This window comes from Cnephaeus nilssonii (genome assembly GCF_951640355.1).
Source record: "Cnephaeus nilssonii genome assembly, chromosome: X".
Taxonomy (NCBI): domain Eukaryota; kingdom Metazoa; phylum Chordata; class Mammalia; order Chiroptera; family Vespertilionidae; genus Cnephaeus; species Cnephaeus nilssonii.
In genome coordinates, this window is record NC_137071.1 from 177,640 (window position 1) to 197,352 (window position 19,713).

A 19,713-nucleotide genomic window follows, 5' to 3' on the forward strand; every position below is an offset into this window, starting at 1 on the left:
CACCTTTCCCTCCTGGGGGGGGGGGGGGGGTGGAGGTGCCACTGTGTCTTCTCACCAGCAATGCAGCGACAGTTTCCCACCATGTCACCAGTCCACAGTCACACTAGTGAGGCTTTGCCACTTGCAGTCTAAGCGACACTGCGGGATGACAGGCGTTCCTGCGCGCCCTGGGCCTCGGTCGGGCTGGCCCTCCTTCCTGTCTCCTCTTGCAGAGCTTTCTTGCCTCTTCTTGCTGATTTGTTCCTCGAAATGGATTTTATGATCAACTTGTCTGGCTCCGGGGGAGAACCGAGGACGTTGTTCCCGGAATGGCATTCCATTTACAAACCCGGGAGAACTGACATCCTATGAGGTTGAATCCTCTTAACCAAGCTCGGATCTCCTTCCATTGGGCCCAGGCTCATGGGTGTCTGTCAGGAATGCTTTACTGTCCTGCTCGTTGATTTTGGGTATGGCTTGACAGGTTTTTGGCTATTTTATTGTCTGTCTTTATCAACAGAATGATGGAAAATAGCGATAAGATAAATAGAGTTATACACAAGGTTATATATATCTTTTTTCAGATTCCAGTGAACAAGTCAGTGTTTCCCCATTTAGCAAAACATTGGCTTTAGGGGGATGAATCTCTCTCTCTCTCTCTCTCTCACATACACACACACACACACATACATTCACAATGTTAAAGATATATCTTCATCAATTTCTATTTTCTTGAATGCTTTCAACATGAATGGATGTTGGATTTTTTCAAATTCCTTTTCTCCATCCACTGAGATGCTCAGATGATCTTCCTCGTTAACTTGGAAAACATGATTGATGATATTCATGGATTTCCCCACAGAGAACCACCCTGGCTTTCTGTAAAACAAACGCCCTTTGGCCGTGGCCTACAGCTCTGCGTGAGCTTGAGTGGTTGCTGGGGGTTCTCTCTGAGTTTGCATCGATGCACTGTTTTTCTAGTGCAGTTTCTGTGCGGGCGAGGATCAGTGTTAACCCATGACACAGACGCGCCGTCTCTCTCCTCCGTGGCTCGTGGCTCAGAGAGGATGAGTTTGGGCTCCTTAAACCAGTGGTCGGCAAACTCATCAGTCCACAGAGCCAAATATCAACAGTACAACGATTGAAATTTCTTTTGAGAGCCACATTTTTTAAACGTAAACTTCTTCTAACGCCCCTTCTTCAACATAGACTCGTCCAGGCCGTGGTATTTTGTGGAAGAGCCACACTCAAGGGCCAAAGAGCCGCATGTGGCTCGCGAGCTGCAGTTTGCCGACCATGGCCTTAAACCATTTTTGCTACTTCCTCTATGGAAATTGAGCCTTTTGGACTTGTCTCTTGAGGTCAACTTTGGGAAGTTGTATTTTTCTTAAAAAATTATTCATTTCGTCTGTTTTCCAATTTACTTGTAGAGTGCTGTACAGAGGAATGTTTGGTAATTACCTTCATTTTGCTGAGTCTCCTCCCCTTGTCATTTCCAACCTTTTGTACGTGTGTTTTCTCCCTGGTTTTGCCTTGATTGGGTTAGTTACTGTTTGTTTGTTTTTTGTTTTTGTTTTTTACTTTTTCTTTTTCAAAGAGAACTGGCTTTGGTATTGTCAGTTCTATTTTTATTTTATTTTATACCTCATGAAATACTGTTTCATTTTTATTAATTTTTTTTCCTGTTTTCTTTCTTACTTAGTTGCCTTTTTGTAGTTGTTTGAGTTGGGTGTGTTTATTTTTCTTTTAAGCCAACTGAGTGCTATCAACTTTTCTCTGCCGATGAATATGTTGAGTTTTCATTTTGATTATTCCCAAGAACTTCTATACTTTCACTTTATGCTTCCCCTTTGACCCAGGAGGCGTTTATTGACATGTCTTTGAAAATTTTTTTCAGAAGTAAAGGTATTTACAAATTTCTGTTATTAATTTCTACTTTTATTGCAAAACAGTCAGAATATCCTGTTTGTGTTATTTTTGTTCTTTGGAATGTGTTGAGGTTTTCTTTGTGGCCTGTGATACAGCCAGTTCTTGTGAATGTTCCATGACAAGCAGGCACACGGTGCATGATTAGGGCTCAGGAATGGATTGGTTGATGCATACATACATGCATACATACATGCATACATGCATACTCGTTTCCTGGGATTGTATAATAAATTATCACAAGCCAGGTGGCTTAAGACAACAGAAGTGTTATTCTCGCTCAGGTCTGGGGGTCAGAAGCCCGGGATCAAGGCGCTGGCAGCTGCCCTCCCCTCAAAGCCTCTTCCAGCTTCCGGGGGCCCCGAGTTCCACCTCTGTCTTCACGTGGCCTACTCTGTGTCTCTCTGCCTCTAAATCTCTCACTCTCCTTTAAAAAATATTTTTTATTGATTTCAGAGAGGAAGGGGGAGAGAGAGAGAGAGAGAAACATCAACGATAGAAGAGAATCATTGATTGGCTGCCTCCTGCACGACCCTACTGGGGATCGAGCCCACAACCCGGGCATGTGCCCCGACCGGGAACTGAACTGTGACCTCCCAGTTGCATAGGTTGATGCTCAACCACGGAGCCACGCCGGCCAGGCTGTGTGTGTGTCTTTCCTTCCATCGCTGGCAGGTCCCGCTTTGAAAGCTCAGTGCTTCGCTCCTTAGAGCTGCCCGCATCCATGCCAAGGTCTCGTTTCCCGGCTGTCCCCGTGGACGGTGAGCTCGGGGGCTGGGCACCGGGCCACTCCAGAGCCTGGCACTGGGCGCTCCATCAACACGGACCAGTGAATCCGTGGTCAGAGCTCTGTTGGGTGACTATGGCGGCTGTAAAAGTGACCTCGGACTTAGTGCCATAAAGCGACGCAGATTCATTCTCTTATTTCTGGGGCTCAGAAGTCCACTCTGGGTCTCGCTGGGCTAAAATCAGGTTGATCGTTGGCGTTGGCCCCTCGCTCCGTCTTGCAGGCCGTACAGAGTGGTCTGTCTGCTCCTGTTGTCACCTCTCTCTCAGACCCTGACCTCCTGCCTCCCTCTCGTAAGGACCCTGTGATGACACCTCCCAGGATCCCCTCCCCGTCTCAGGAGCGATCACCTAAGGTCACATCTATGCAGGTCCAGGAATTCGGGTGCAAACAGCTTGGGGGGTCATTGCTCAGCTGTCCCAGAAGCCCCCATCTTGAAGGGCCGGCTCTTTTATCCCAATGCGGGTGCTCTTATCCTGCGTCTCACTGTTGCTTTGAAACAGATGATCGGCTGCCCCCTCTCATTCTGGAACAAGGTGCGCGGCCTCTGGGGCTGGGAGCATCGGCCCTGGGCTCCGTGCGCGCTGTCTGCCTCTCCCGCCAGCACGTACTCTGGCCAGATCGCGCTTCCTGCCCTGCAATTACAGGCCGGATCCCCTGGGTAATAAACAGCGATTGTTTAATTGCAATAGAATTAATTGCAAAGAAATGCTGACAGCACATTCCGGGAGGACTCTGCGGTGACGGAGCTGTGCTGTGTCTGCCTTACAGTTGGTGGCCGCTGGCCACGGGGCTACAGAGCGCTCGGCATGTGGCTCATGTGACCGGGGAACTGAAGTTTACATTTTGTCCATGTCAATGAATTTGTTGCTGTTACTCCTCACCCGAGGATATTGTTCCCATTGGTTTTTAGGGAGAGTGGAAGAGAGAGGGAAAGGCAGAGAGAAACATCGACCTACGTGGGCCTGGGAGGAGCCTGCAACCGAGGTACAGAATCGAACCCAGGACCCTTTGGTCCACCGGCCAGACCAACTAGGGCTGTTCCTCACATCTTTTATGGCAGTGGTCAAACTGGGTAGGGGGGAAGGCATTCATTCATTCATTCATTCATTCATTCATTCATTCATTCTGAGAATGTGCTCAGATGCGCAGGAGCTCAGAACATACGAGATGAAAGAGGGTCCGCACCGGCAGGTTTTGGCAGACCCACCGTGTACAGAGAGTTTACCAGATACTCAGGCTGGAGTTTGGAGGAGGCGAGGAAGGTGCCTTGGGTGCAAATGTACGTGGGCACCAAAAACATCAGTAATCAAGGTACTATTTATAAAAATCAAATGTAGTGCCAGAATTCACAATGAGCAAAATGTCACATCTACCTAATAAAAGAGTAACATGCTAATTGACCATACCTTCGCGACACCCACCAGCCAATCAGGAGTGAGTATGCAAATTAATCCAACAAAGATGGCGGGTTAATTTGCATATGCAGGAGCAGCTGGTGCCGGGGTGGGATGCTTGCCTCTAGGCAGCGTGGGAAGGCAGAAAGGCTGCTCTGGCCAGAGCAAAGGCGGTGCCGGTAGCCAGGGGAACGAAGGCCCATTCTTGCACGAATCTTCATTCGTGCATCGGGCCACTAGTCCTATATAATAAAAGTGTAATATGCTAAGTGTCTGACTGAGTGGTTGCTATGATGTGCATTGACCACTGGGGGCAGATGCTCCAGTACATTAGCCTGCTGCTGGGGTCCCGCTGATCAGAACTGGGTGAGAGGGCCAGACATGCCCTGGAGCCCTCCGGCGGTCCCTCTCCGGCCAGCCGGCCCCCATCGGCCCCTGATCAGCCTGATTGCTGGCCAGGCCAAGGGACCCCACCTGTGCACGAATTCATGCACCGGGCCTCTAGTTTTAAAATAAAAACAGGCTGTTGTTTGCCAACTGCAGAGTCGGGCAAGGGAAACAGTCATTTCCAACCAGCTTGCGGTTATGCGCCCTGCAGGCCCCCGCAGAGTGGGCTTATGCAGCTGACAATGGTGTGCAAATGAATTGGTGCACCTGGGCCTTTCTTACAGCTGTGTGTGTGATTGCAGTCTTTTGTTGCTGTTGTTAATCCTCACCAGAGGATACTTTTTCCCATTGATTTTTATAGAGAGTGGAAGGGAGGAGGGAAGGGAGAGAGAGAGAGAGAGAGAGAGAGAGAGAGAGAGAGAGAGAGAATGAGAGAGAGAGAGAGAGAGACATCAATGTGAGACACACATTGATTGGTTGCCTCCCACATGCTCCCTGACCTTGGGGCTGGGCCTAGAACCTGCATCCCAGGTATGTGCCCTTGACTGAGAATCGAACCTGAGACCTTCAGTCTGTGTGCTGATGTGGTAACCACTGAGCACATTGGCCAGGGCTGACTGTAGCCTGTATTAACTTCATCCACTTGGCTCAAAATATGGGATGATGTGGGGGGTTTTTAAAATATATTTTATTGATTTTTTACAGAGAGGAAGGGAGAGGGATAGAGAGTTAGAAACATTGGTGAGAGAGAAACATCAATCAGCTGCCTCTTGCACACCTCCTACTGGGGATGTGCCCGCAACCAAGGTGTATGCCCTTGACCAGAATTGAACCTGGGACCCTTCAGTCCGCAGGCCGACGCTCTATCCACTGAGCCACACCGGTTAGGGCTGGGATGATGCTTTGATAAGCATGGTTAGGGGTTTTGACAATGTAATGTGTGTCCGCGCCTGTGACAACTTCCTTTCCACCTCTGTGCCCCAGCCACCGGATCTCGACCCCAGCAATGACCACCCTTGGCAGTGTCCACACATCGATTACGAAGCAGCGTAGGAACACGCAGGCAACAGGGTAGGAACACTCAGGCAACAGCGCAGGGACACGCAGGCAACAGCGCAGGGACATGCAGGCAACCGCGTAGAAGGTGCAGGAACAGAACTCCCAGCGCATTATACAATGGTGCACTGTTGTTGTTTTTTTAATTACATTTATTGGGGTGACATTGGTCAACAGGGTGCACTCTTAACCTTTTGCACTCGGATGTCGAGATTAAAATTACTCTTTGAATGTATCAATAATTTGAAATATAAAAAAATCCAAATAAATAAGTTTGTGTGAAAAGAAACTCCAGTTTTTTATTCTACTGCCGCGCTTTGTAAAATCTGGGGTATTTAAAAAATTAAATCCCGAGTAGAATAAAGGAATCGAGAAAAAAGCAAGCGAGTGCAAAGGGTTAAAAATGGCTGGGAAAGGAAACATTTGGGGCATCCAATGCTACTTTAGACGTAATTGCAGACCAGGGTTTCTTTCTCTCCACCTCTGCCTGTTGCTGTCCTGGCCTGGAACATTCGCCACCCCCTGGGTACCAGCAGCGCCTCCCTCCCAGTGTGGCGGCCAGAATGGTCCTCACACGTCACCCAATGTCCCAGCAGCAGATCATCCAGAGGACAAGGATTCAGAGGGATAAACCCAGAAATCGGAGAAACCAGAGGCGCCCGTGTGCAGGAAGGAACCGCGAAGGTGGGAACGTAACATTTGAAGAATCATTTCATGCTGGACGGAAACCGGAACCGTCTAGCTCCACAGGGCGAACAGGACGAGGATGTAAATGGAAGAGACGTTGAGGCCGGGCCTCCAGACGATTAAACATGAACCCCAGTGCCTGGCTGGCATCTTGTTGCCTCAAGGTTTTTCTGAGCAGCAGTTCTCGGGGGGGGGGGGGGGGGCGGGGGCTGCTCCTGTAGCTCCCCTGTGGTCTCCCCAAACGCCAGTCTCCCTCCTGGGAGGAGCCGGACAGCTCCCTGCTCCCCCCTCCGCCCCCCCCCCAGCCAGGAAGACCCGTCCTCTCAGTACCCCCCAAGGGAGAAAGGGGGCAGCAGGAAGCAACCGGCGAAGCACAGCATGAAACAGACCAGGCACAGGCCAGGGAGGCGATTTTGGAGGCCGAGCAGGAACAGAGCAGGCTGCGACCCCCTTTGCAGAAGAGGTCAGAATTGATGGCCCAAATCCCCATCTTGGGGGGAACCTTTGTCAGCCATCACAGTGTCTGCACTGCCCGGGGAGGAGCAAGAGGCGCTGCACTATTTGGCAAGAGTTCAAGTGACAGCCCGGCTGGTGTGGCTCAGTGGGTGAGCATCCACCTAGGAACCAGGAGGCCACGGTTCGATTCCCGGTCAGGGCGCATGGCCGGGTTGCAGGCTTCACCCCCAGTGTGGGGCTGCAGGAGGCAGCCGACCTATGATTCTCTCTCATCATGGATGTTTCTCTCCCTCTCTCCCTCCCCCTTCCTCTCTGAAATCAATAAAAATAGATGAAAAAAACACACACAAAGAGTTCAAGTGACAGAATTTGAAGATATTAAATCAGGGTACAGAATAGATTTTTATTTGGATGAAAATCCTTACTTCAAACAAAGTTCTCTCCAGAGAATTGCATTTGAATGGGAGTGGCGATCCGGCTCCGAAGTCCACGGGAATCAAGCGGAAATCGGAAGGACTTGACCAAGCCAGACTTGGCCTAAAGCCAGCAGGAAGAGGCCGCACGAGGCAGAGGCCGCTGCTTTACCTGCTTTAGCGACCACTCTGGTGCGGGGGCAGATGGGTTAGGCCAGTGGTCGGCAAACTCATTAGTCAGCAGAGCCAAATACCAACAGTACAACGATTGAAATTTCTTTTGAGAGCCACATTTTTTAAACGTAAACTTCTTCTAACGCCACTCCTTCAAAATAGACTCGCCCAGGCCGTGGTATTTTGTGGAAGAGCCACACTCAAGGGGCCAAAGAGCCGCATGTGGCTCGTGAGCCGCAGTTTGCCGACCACGGGGTTAGGAGAAGTCATCAGAGATGACGTCTGGCCCAATCCATTGCAGCTACCGGGTTCCTGACGTGGATGACGAAGAAGGGGAAGGAGAAGAAGACAAAGATGGTCATGAAGAGGAAGGGTGGGAAGATATTGATGAAGAAGGAGATGAGGATGAAGGTGAAGGTGAAGATGGTGATGAGGGGATGAAGGAGAGGAAGATGAAGGAGAAGATGACTAATGGGACACTGATGGAGTCCAACCTTTTTTTTAAAAAAATGTTTTTATTTATTTTTTATTTTTAGGGGAAGAGACAGAGAGAAAAACATCAATGATGAGAGAGACTCATGGATCGGCTGCCTCCTGCACGCCCCCTACTGGGGATCGAGCCCACAACCCGGGCATGTGCCCTGACCGGGAATCGAACCGTGACCTCCTGGTTCATAGGTCGATGCTCACCCACTGAGCCACACCAGCTGGACTGCTATGGTGCTTTTAATAAAACAAGCAACGGTAACTGTTTCTTCTTACAAAAGCAATACATGTTAATCTACATGTTAATCATAGAAAAACTAGAAAATGTAGCTAAGCTGAGAAGAAACATGTAAAACATCCCTCAGCCCACTAAGCAGGGAGCTACTGCACTGGATACTTCTGTGAATTCGATCCCCACACCATCCTATGGAGTTGGCTCTTTTTCATTAAATAAATTGCGAAGGTATTTCCATGTCAAAAAGTATCTACTACCATGTTAATTTTTATTTATTTTTATTTTTTTAAAAATATTTTTATTGGTTTCAGAGAGGAAGGGAGAGGGAGAGAGAGAAACATCGATGATGAGAGAGAATCATTGATTGGCTGCCTCCTGCATGCCCCCTACTGGGGATCGAGCCGCAACCTAGGCATGTGCCCTTGACCAGAATGGAACCCAGGACCCTTCAGTCCACAGGCCGACGCTCTATCCACTGAGCCACACCAGCTAGGGCTACCATGTTAATTCTTTAAAAAATCTTTATTGTTTAAAATATTACATGTCCCCTTTTTCCCCCATGGGCCCAGCCTCCCCCATCCCAAGCCCTCACCACCCCACTGTCTGGGTCCATGGGTTATGCAGATGTGCATACAGGTCTTTGTCCTGCCATGTTAATTCTAAGTCTTCCATTGAGCAGATGTCTTATTCCACCCCCTCTGGTTTTGGAGATTAACTTGCTTCCGGCGCTTGGACATCATAAATAACAGCGCCGCGAACTCTCCCAGGTGATTCTTCGCACTCCCCCCTCCCCCACCGGGCCAGGCCGCATTCCTGGAGCAAATTCAGCGATGCACACCGATGCACACCTACTAGTGCGGCTTTTGGTGAAAATTGCTAACCGGCCCCCCAGGAAGATTGTTCAATTTACACTCTCATGGGAGGCATCTTTTTTTTTTTTTTAATTAAAAAACATCTTTGCTGGAACGACAAGCGTCCGGAAGAGGCGCCTGTTTGCTGCGATGCTTTTCACACTTGAGCAATCACCTTGTAAACAGAAGGCGAAACCAACCTGCGGGCACAACTGTCACCCACGAGGGGGAAGGTGCTTCTCCTGTAGGCACTCCTGCCAAGCCGGAACACAGAGCCAGCCACCTCAGACCGCAGGAGGGCGTTTTATAGGGACCCCCGCGCCCCACTGGTTCTGGGGCAGGGCGTCCTGGCTCGGGACTCCGGGTTCTCTCTGGGCATGAACGCACCGGGTGTAGGCGAAGGAGATTGGCCTGCCCGGCCTCCCGAGGCAAGAGGTGACAGAGCCGGCTGGGCAGGGCTGGGAGGCCGGGCTGAGCGGCTGGGCTGAGTGGCTGGGCCGAGCACGTGACGCCCCAGGCTGGCGGGGGGCGGGGTGGCCAGGCCTGGGAGTGTGAGGCTGAAATTGACAGTCACCCCAGGCAGGAGAGTGAGCCTGCCGCTTTCCGTCTCCCTCAGACCCCGGACCCACAGGAGCAGATTTCCGTGGCGTTTGAACTCTTATCTCAGGAACCTGAAGCACAGGGTAAGTTGCTTGTCACTCACAAAAACAAACTGGAGACGCGTGACCTAGAAACCACGCGGCCACTTTGTTGATCTGTCACATCTGGTGCTGAAAAGAATCGATGGCCGAGGGAGGGCCTGTTTAGCCTCACACGGGGGACCGGCCTCGGAGCAGCGATTTGGCTCATCTGGAGGGAACGGTGGTCACATGCGGGGGTGCGATCTAGAAATAGGAAAGCTGCGGGACGGAAGAGCCAGGCAGCCAGCCTCGGCCTGCTGGTAAGACAATCTATTTCACACCCTCCGGGGCGGGGGCCAGGGAGTGTGAGAATGGTGATTCAGACTCGGTGCCAGGGAACCAGCCGATGGGAGACTGGAACACACAGCGCCCGCTTTGGCCCTCGCCCAGCTCAGGACGCTTGTGTGGGTTGGCAAGGCAAGTTGATATGTTCGCTGCTTGAGTGTTCAAATCTCCCAAATGACCCCAGTTGGGGCTGTCTGCGGCTTTCTAGGCAAGGCTGTTGTTGTCAGTTGTGCACGGGGATGTTGACATTGTGCATACTCTCTGGAATCGTCAGATGACTCACTTCTGCAGAGTGTGATACAAATGAGAAAACGTGAAATAATGAGCGACTGGGAATTAACTCTGTCCTGTCAGGCAGATCAGATTCCTGGCCAGAAGATTTCAGAAAACAGACCTGTGTACAACCATGCGCCCGCCACAGGGCTTGATTTTAACTAATCAGATGCTCCAGTAAGTGGTATCAATATGTTGTCACTCCCTTTGTCTTTGGCCAATCCAGGTTAACATTGGAAAGTCGCTGTTGAGAGTGATCAGAAGCATTCTTCATCAGCGCAATTAGCATAGCGTTCCCTAATGCACGCGCTTCACACGAATGGATTTGCTATCATGTTTCACATATGATTTGAAACATTGACCCTCCCTGCCAAGTATGTCCATGCACTCAGCTCGGTTTGCAGGAAACCTGTTTACTTCTCCATTGCATTTGCTGAAGACTTTAAACATAAAACGGAATGATTTCCTCTCGCTACTAATCCCCTTCTGGCTGGCTCTCTGGCAATCCTATTAGTGCGCGGAGCCCGCAATCATGTGGCTTCCCCGCTCTGTGCCCGTTGTTCCCAGGGCTGGTGGAGAGCCGGGCGCTGCGCGGGAGCTCAGCCCACTCGGGCGGCTGGAGCGGGGCTGCCCGCCCCGGGGCCACCCGCTCCGCACCTCCTGGGACTCCCAGGGTCTCGCCCCGCCCCCCGTCTCGCCCCGCCCACCGTCTCGCCCCGCCCACCCGCCAGCTCCCGCTACCCGGCGCCGGCCCGAGGGGGTCACGTGGCGGCGCGGGCCCCGCCCCCGGTGACGTCACCGCGCTCGCAGGCGCCGCTGGAAGAAAGGATGCTCGGGGCCGGGATGCTGTGCAGGTGGGTGGCCGGGCTGCGCGGGCGGCACTGCAGGTAAGGGGCGCGCGTCCCCGAGCCCCGGCGGCGCCCCAGAAAGCCAAAGTGGGGTCTCCGGCCGCAGCGCTTTTGCATGCACCCCGGCGCGAGGGGGTGTGGGGGGGCGGGAGAGGGGCCGTTGCCCGCCACGCGTGACTTGGATCTTTGCATGCCCCCTCCTCCCCCCCCCCCCTGAGAAAGTGGGCGGGGGCCGGACGGGAAGACCTGGCCTCTGGCTCCGGCGGGAGAGGCCGGAATGGGCGCCAGCGCGTGCAGAACGAAGGAGAGGCGGGCTTGGCCCAGATCGCCGCCGCTGCCTGCAGCTGTCATTGTGCAGCGCGGATAATGGCCCCTTTACCAATTCTCCTGACGGCGATTGTCCTCAGCACTGAGCCCGATTTCTTTACAGCAAACGCTGCTTTGCTCCGAAGGGAATGGAAAGTTCTTGGTCAGCCAGTTAAAGAGCTACATGTGCAATGGAAAGCGTTTTGCATTGTTTTGCAAGGTGCCGGCATTTCGAGGGGCTATCTCATCAATGTATCCCCCCCCCCCCCCCGCCCAGGTGTTCTGAGTAGATTTAAAAATAGCAGTATCCAATCAAACGACAATACAATACAATTATGCAATGCAGCCTGTAAGGGTAGCATGCGAGGGTGAGAGAGAGGGGATCAGCTCCTTTAAGAACACATCTCTTAAGAACAAAATGGTCTTTGGGAGGGGGTGGGGTGGAGAGGAACACCCAAACCCAAGGGTTCCCAGCGTTCTTCGGGGTTCCCTTGCTGAGTAATTAGCTCGCGGAGAGAAGGGGCCTTGGTGACTCAGCGGCAGATGGAGGGGGCAGGTGGCCGTTCCGTGCGGTGGGATTTGTACGGACTCTTAAGTGGGCCGGACCTGTGTTTAGATTCCTTTCTCCGGTTCAAAGACAACCGAGGCCCAGCCAGGTGTGGGCATCCTTAGGCGGAGCCCGGGCCTTCCCTGGAGGCCCAGCCCTCTGGGAGCGGCGGCGGCGGGCTGTGCTGGAACGCACTCCGGAAGAGGGGACCCGCCGGCGGCTACTGGGACCCGCACAGCAATGCGGTTTAGTTGGTCATCGAGGGGGCATTCCTCCCCCAGGGCACGTGCCCTGTGCGCTGCTGATTTCCCTGTTGCCGTGTTCTTCCTTTGGCTCTGCTTGGCTTCATTCGGCTCCCACCCTCACTTCGGCCCAGCCTGGCCCGGCCGGGCCCAGCCCCAGCGGAGCAGCGCTGAGGATGGAGGGGTGCGGCTGAGTTCTGGGTTCCATTTCTGGCTTTGGAGCTGTGTGACCTTGGAAGTCACTTTGTGTCTTTGGCCTCAGTTTCTTTTTTTAAAGAAAATAAATTTTTATTGATGTCAGAGAGGAAGGGAGAGGGAGAGAGAGAGAAACATCCATGAGGAGAGAGAATCATGGACTGGCTGCCTCCTGCACGCCCCCCACTGAGGATGGCGCCCGCACCCCGGGCCTGTGCCCTGACCGGGAATTGAACCCTGACCTCCTGGTTCCTAGGTCGATGCTCATCACTGAGCCGCACTGGCTGGGCGAGCCTCAGTTTCTTTGTACTTGAAGTAACGCGGGAATTTAGACCAGGGTTTCTCCATCTCGGCACTAGTGACACTTGGGGCGGGATCATTCTGTGCCGCCACCCACCGTACGCCAGTAACAAACCTTCCCTTCTCGCCAAGTGTCCAAGTCGTGACAACCAAAAAGTCACCATTGTCCCCTGTATGTGTGTGTATGTGTATGTATGTGTACATGTGTGCATGTGTGTGTATGTGTGTGTGTGTGTGTGTATGTGTATGTGTGTGTGAGTGGGGGGTCCACTGCCCAGCTGAGAACCACTGATTTCAAAGGTCCCTCCAGGTCCCTCTGGCTCCTGTGTTCTAGAATTCATCTTCCTGTGGTTTGTTTGATGCTGAGCCCCTGGTCGGAGATCGGACGCCCTTCCATGCTGTTGTGTATGCTGGAAACACAATGGGAGGGCTCTTTTAGAAACAGCTGTCAAGCCCTGGCCGGTTTGGCTCAGTGGCTAGAGCGTCAGCCTGAGGACTGAAGGGTCCCAGGTTCGATTCCGGTCCAAGGCACGATCCCTGGCCCTGGTTGGGGAGCACGTGGGGAGACAAGCAATCAATGTGTCTCAGTCTCATTGATGTTTCTCTCTCTATGTCTCTCCCCCTCCTTTCTGCTCCGATGGAAAAATAGCCTCCGATGAGGATTCACAACAACAAAGAAATAGCAGTGGGGTCACGTGCTTTCAGCGTCAGTGCGGGACTTGGTCTCCAGCCTGGCGCTGCCCCTCGGCAGGGTGGCTTTGGCCGCAGCCCTGCCCCTCGGAGGGGTTGCCGCATCCATCCAATGGGGCCACCTGCGCTCGCTGGTCCTGCCCCCTGGGCTTGTCGGGGAGCAGACAGATGTAAGAGGGCCTACATGCTGGGAGGGTCCCCAGGCAGGAAGAGGCGCTGGCAGGGGCATTGTGTGTGCGGACTCAGAATAGCCGGACAGTTGTCCTTGTGTGTCCGGGACTGCAGTGTGCCCCTCTGCCGTCCCCTGGCCGTCGGCTCTCTCGGACTCTCCTGGCCCAGGAGACGCGGTGTGTCAGGGAGCGCTGGCGTTCCCTGTGGAAGAGCCACCGGGTGGCGGGCTGGGCGCAGCTGCCACCTTCATCCTCTCGCGGCCACTGGATCCCACAGCCCAGAGTGGGCCCTCACCCCCTCGTGTGCGTCGGAGGCTGGCACCCAGGGGGCCATCGCCCTGTCCCTGCTACAGGTCACTATCGGGCAAGAGAACGAGAAGGGGCTTCTCCATCCGATGAGACTTCCCGGACGGGCCAGCTGCCGGGGCCGGCTGTGCCGCGGGCGCAGCTCCGGAGCCTGGTTTACTTCTCACGGCGCTGGCGGCGGGAGCCAGGGTCGGGGTGCCGGCGAGGCCGGGTTCTGAGAGAGCCCTCTTCCGGCTACAGAGGCGCCTTCTCCTGTGTCCTCTGGTGGGAGGAGAGCCAGCCAGGCCTCTGGCCTCTTCTTAAAAGGGCGCCAGTCCATTCAGGGGATCCCCCCTTCATGACCTGATCACCCCTCAAAGGCCCCGCCGCCTAGCACCATCCTATTGAGGGTGAGGATTGCAATCTATGAATTGGGACAGGACACATCCAGTCCTTGACAATAACCAAATATAACTTGTAGCTCTTTTTTTTTTTTAAGTTTTATTCGTTTCTTAGAGAGAGAGGAAGGGAGAGGGAGAGAAGATAGAAACATTGATGATAGAGAAACATAGATCGGCTGCCTCCTGCACGCCCCCCTAGTGGGGATGGAGCCCCCAACTCAGGCCTGTGCCTGACTGGGAATCGAACCAGCGACCTCTATGGTGCGTGGGACGATGCTCAATCCACTGAGCCACACCGGCTGGGCATGACTTGTAGCTCTTGATTGGCTCCTGGCCTGAACAGACACCTGGACTAGGCATGGTAATTGGGTTGTTTCTGTGGCTGCCGAAGGGCCGATAGGAGGACACCGCTGGGCATTTTCTGAGATGCGGCAGGCGCCCAGCTCAGCCTCCTGATCGCAGACCCAGAGCAGCGAGCCGAGACGCAGGGGCGTTGGGACACGTTGTCGCCAGCGGGGGCGGCGCTCTGTGCACGCGGGCGTGTGCTTGGAGACGCAGGCTGAAGGCGGCAGGGACGCAGTGTCCTGGGAGAACAAGTTGCTCTTACATTTAAAAAGCCATTCGGGGGGATCTCATTCATGAATGGCTAAATAAAAGACACGAATTCTCATACCTGTTTCTACAGTCAATCTGTTGCAATACCCCATGTCATGTAGCATCTGGAAAATTCTACTGTACCCTCACGAGAGAATCAGAATGGAAAAGGTAAATAATCTGAGAGCGTAGAACCCCCTAAAGTATCTTGAGGACCCCCTCAAAGTCCCCGGATCACACTCTGAGAACCGCTAGACTTTCCGATGGTTCCAGGGAATGGAAAGAGAACGAGATGAGGCAAAGATGCCCACAGAACACTTGCTGGGTCGATTGGCGTTCCTCACTGGTCTCCTCTGGAGAATGTTCTGTGTACTCGGGAATGTTCAGAATAAAAAGTTTTTTTAAAAGATAGAAAGGTGCCCTAGCTGGCTTGGCTCAGTGGATAGAGCATCGGCCTGTGGACTGAAGGGTCCCAGGTTCGATTCCGGTCAAGGGCACATGCCTGGGTTGTGGGCTCCATCCCCAGTAGGGGGCGTGCAGGAGGCAGCCGATCAATGATTCTCTCTCATCATGGATGTTTCTCTCTCTCTCTCCCTCTCCTTTCCTCTCTGAAATCAATAACAATATATAAAAAAAATAAAAGATGGAAAGGAAACGTAGACCCTTTGGACATGGGGGCGTTGATTGAGGTCTTGCGATGAGGAGCGTTCCCACCAGAGCCCAGGGGCCCTTGTCTCCAGATGTTTCCCATCAGCACGCTCACAGTGCGGGCCCCCTGTGGTCCCTTATTGAACCAGCCCCTGCGGAGGGACGTGCGGACCCCAAAGCTTTTGCCATCAGTGCTGATGGTGTCGTATGAGTACAAATGCTAGAGAGGAACTGATCCTCTGCGATCAAGTACAGTCAGACCTCGTTTCTCGAACCACTCTCATCTCAAGCAGTTTGGTTCTCGACCAAGTTGTGACCAAGTTGTTCACAGGAAATATGTCTCGGTTGTGGAACCAAACTTCGGTTTCCCACCTGACAACTCTCTCCTGCCGAGGCCTCAGCAGGACAAAAGGCGTCTCTCGGGCAACAGACAAAGGAGAGCAATTGCTGGCGAAGTGGACAATTAGCACGATTTTCCAACTCAGAGAGGCCTCCGGAGTGCTGGTGTCGCTAAGGGCGTGAAAGGAGCGAGGAGCACGGGCAGCGAGGAGGCAGGGGCTTGCTGTTGGTCTGGATACAGGAAAAGCACGGGGCCCCAGCATTGCGGAGGCCCCGGCGTGTGAGCCAGCCAAGATGCTGCATGCTGACCTGCAGGGCACCCCTGGCGCCAGGGCTGAAAGGGCCTCAGTTAAGGCCAGTAGGTCCAAACCTTTAAGAAAAGAGGTGTTTGTTTATAGATGAGACAGTCCACTAGACAGGCACCGTCCATAAGAAAGGTGAAAACAGGGAATCATTTGGGGGTCTGGAACGGATGAATTCAATTCACATTATTTCTAAGGGGGAAAAATGATTGTGTGAACAAATCGCTTCTCGAACAGCCTTCTAGAACAAATTAAGTTTGAGAACCGAGGTTCCACTGTAAATGCATGGAACTTACATGTTGGAAGCTAGCTTCAAAATCTAAGCAACCCGGCCCAGCGCGGCGGCTCAGTGGCTGAGCAGTGACCTATGAACCAGGAGGTCACGGTTCGATTCCTGGTCAGGGCACATGCCTGGGTTGTGGGCTCCATCCCCAGTGTGGGTCGTGCAGGAGGCAGCTGATCCATGATTCTCACTCATCATTGATATTTCTCTCTCTTTCTCCCTCTCCCTTCCTCTCACAAATCAATAAAAATCTATTTTAAAAAATTAAAGCAATCCTTGCATTTTACACACGAGGAAGAGATGTCCAGGGAAGTCAGGGGACTTGCCCAAGGTCACGTGACTGGTAGTGACAGAGCTGGGGGGGCGCCCAGGTCTCTGGTCGCTTCTACAGAATCTTCTTTTCTCCCTCTGGGCTCTGAGATCAGGGACTATGCGTGGCCCACTCGCCACTGCAAACACAGCACAGAGCACGGGCATAGTAGGTGCTCAGTAAATGTGTGTTGAATGACAAGAGAAGTGAAATATTAGAATCCTGAGAAAAGACGTCAGTATCACGAGAACCGCAAAGGCATTTATTTCCATGGGCGGGAGCCTCAAGAGTCACTATTTATTCCCTCGAGTAGCAAGCATGTGGTGGCTCCCTGCTCTGTATTCAGGCCAGGCTTCCTCACCGTTGACACTCTGGGCATTTGGACTGGATACTCTATGGCGGGGACGGCCACCCACTTGATGCCAGTAGTCACCCCTGCCTCACCCCCCCCCCAAGTTGGGACAACCAAACTCCAGACATTGCCCGATGTCCTCTGGTGGGCGAAATTGCCCCCGGGTGAGACCTGTCACTCTAGGCTAGTGGTCGGCAAACTCATTAGTCAACAGAGCCAGATATCAACAGTACAACGATTGAAATTTCTTTGGAGAGCCAAATTTTTTAAACTTAAACTTCTTCTAACACCACTTCTTCAAAATAGACTCGCCCAGGCCGTGGTATTTTGTGGAAGAGCCACACTCAAGGGGCCAAAGAGCCGCAGGTGGCTCGTGAGCCGTGGTTTGCCCACCACTGCCCTAGGCGATGGGATATTCCAGAACCAGATCCACAAGGCTTATGCGGGAGGCCATGATGGACAGCGAAGGGTAGAGAATGCTAGTTAGACGGGGCGGTCATGACAGCCCCTCTGCCGGCCAGGACGGGGACAGGAAAGGGAGTGAGGGAGAGCTTTGAGAGCGTCGTGGGGGGCTGAGCACCCTGGGGCTGAGCGCTCAGGGCTGAGGGGGCAGCCGAGGCGAGGCAGAGCACGCGGGGCTTGGCAGGAGGCCCACCCCCCGGGTTATTCTAGGGCACCTGGGCTGGCCTTGCCTGCCGGAGGGTTGCGTTGTGCCCATGTAATCGCCGCGCTTCCCCATGGCCCTCCCGCCCCCATCAGGGCAGCGCCACCCGGTGCGCGGTCACGGGGCCAGCAGAGGGGCAGGTGCGCTCCGCATGTGATGCCGGAAAGGCCGCTGGCTGCCCTGCTGGGGATGGAGTCACCTGAGTCCTCAGGCCACTGGCTGGTGGCCGCGTCTCCTGGCGTCAGGGCCACGCCTGTGCGCAGCTTTCTCGCTGCCCCTGGCGCCCGGCACACTCTGTCCCCGGGTGTGTGAGCTGGCCCGTGGCGGTGCCTGAGGCCAAGTCCCGGCCCTTTGCTCGCTCTCCCTGCGCTGCTGGGCACAGTCTCCCATCATCTTGCTTTTAAACAAATTGTTTACAAATATACTTTTATTGCTTTCAGAGAGGAAGGGAGAGGGAGAGAGAGAGGAACATCAGTGATGGGAGAGAATCATGGACCGGCTGCCTCCTGCACGCCCCACACTGGGGATTGAGACCGCAACCCAGGCATGGGCCCTTGACCGGAATCGAACCTGGGACCCTTCAGTCTGCAGGCCGATGCTCTATCCACTGAGCCACACCAGCTAGGGCCCTCATCTTGTATATCCCCCCCAACCCCCACCCCCATTTCCTTCTACAGCTCTGCTCAGGGCACTTGCTCACTGCCTGCTGCTCTTTGCGAGGTTCCCGGGACCAGCAGGCTGCTGGGTGAACTGCCGAAAGCTGCAGGCCCGAGCTTTGCCTGTCTGCTGGGACAGCGCCTGGGAGGCCGGGAGCCAGCCCCAGAGGCCCCACGGACCCCTGCACTCAGCCACAGTGCGCCTGCCCCAGGGCCGGGGTAGGCCTGGGCCCCCCACTCAGCCACAGTGCGCCTGTCCCAGGGCCGGGGTAGGCCTGGGCCCCCCACTCAGCCACAGTGCGCCTGTCCCAGGGCCGGGGTAGGCCTGGGCCCCCCACTCAGCCACAGTGCGCCTGTCCCAGGGCCGGGGTAGGCCTGGGCCCCCCACTCAGCCACGGTGCGCCTGTCCCAGGGCCGGGGTAGGCCTGGGCCCCCCACTCAGCCACGGTGCGCCTGTCCCAGGGCCGGGGTAGGCCTGGGCCCCCCACTCAGCCACGGTGCGCCTGTCCCAGGGCCGGGGTAGGCCTGGACCCCCCACTCAGCCACAGTGCGCCTGTCCCAGGGCTGGGGTAGGCCTGGACCCCCAACTCAGCCACAGTGCGCCTGTCCCAGGGCTGGGGTAGGCCTGGGCCCCCCACTCAGCCACAGTGCGCCTGTCCCAGGGCCGGGGTAGGCCTGGACCCCCCACTCAGCCACAGTGCACCTGTCCCAGGGCCGGGGTAGGCCTGGACCCCCCACTCAGCCCCAGTGCGCCTGTCCCAGGGCCGGGGTAGGCCTGGACCCCCCACTCAGCCCCAGTGCGCCTGTCCCAGGGCCGGGGTAGGCCTGGACCCCCCACTCAGCCACAGTGCGCCTGTCCCAGGGCCAGGGTAGGCCTGGACCCCCCACTCAGCCACAGTGTGCCTGTCCCAGGGCCGGGGTAGGCCTGGACCCCCCACTCAGCCACAGTGCGCCTGTCCCAGGGCCGGGGTAGGCCTGGACCCCCCACTCAGCCACAGTGCACCTGTCCCAGGGCCGGGGTAGGCCTGGACCCCCCACTCAGCCCCAGTGCGCCTGTCCCAGGGCTGGGCTAGGCCTGGACCCCCCACTCAGCCACAGTGCGCCTGTCCCAGGGCCGGGGTAGGCCTGGACCCCCCACTCAGCCACAGTGCGCCTGTCCCAGGGCCAGGGTAGGCCTGGACCCCCCACTCAGCCACAGTGTGCCTGTCCCAGGGCCGGGGTAGGCCTGGACCCCCCCACTCAGCCACAGTGCGCCTGTCCCAGGGCCGGGCTAGGCCTGGAGCCCCCACTCAGCCACAGTGCGCCTGTCCCAGGGCCGGGGTAGGCCTGGGCCCCCCACTCAGCCACAGTGCGCCTGTCCCAGGGCCGGGGTAGGCCTGGGCCCCCCACTCAGCCACAGTGCGCCTGTCCCAGGGCCGGGGTAGGCCTGGGCCCCCCACTCAGCCACAGTGCGCCTGTCCCAGGGCCGGGGTAGGCCTGGGCCCCCCACTCAGCCACAGTGCGCCTGTC

The 19,713-nt window shown here is 55.0% G+C and overlaps 1 protein-coding gene across 3 annotated transcripts in view; it reads left to right on the plus strand.

The window, feature by feature from the left end:
* Positions 1 to 9,386: 9,386 nt before the first annotated feature.
* The window catches only part of CLCN4 (chloride voltage-gated channel 4), a 60,728-nt gene continuing 50,401 nt past the window's right edge, over positions 9,387 to 19,713 (plus strand). The window contains exon 1 of one of the 3 annotated variants that reach the window (XM_079765355.1): positions 9,387 to 9,517. The gene's annotated coding sequence lies outside the window, so the exon portion shown is untranslated. Of the gene's footprint in view, positions 9,518 to 10,881; positions 10,960 to 19,713 lie in introns of those variants that run through there. The other 2 variants (XM_079765357.1, XM_079765356.1) reach the window with 2 other exon arrangements.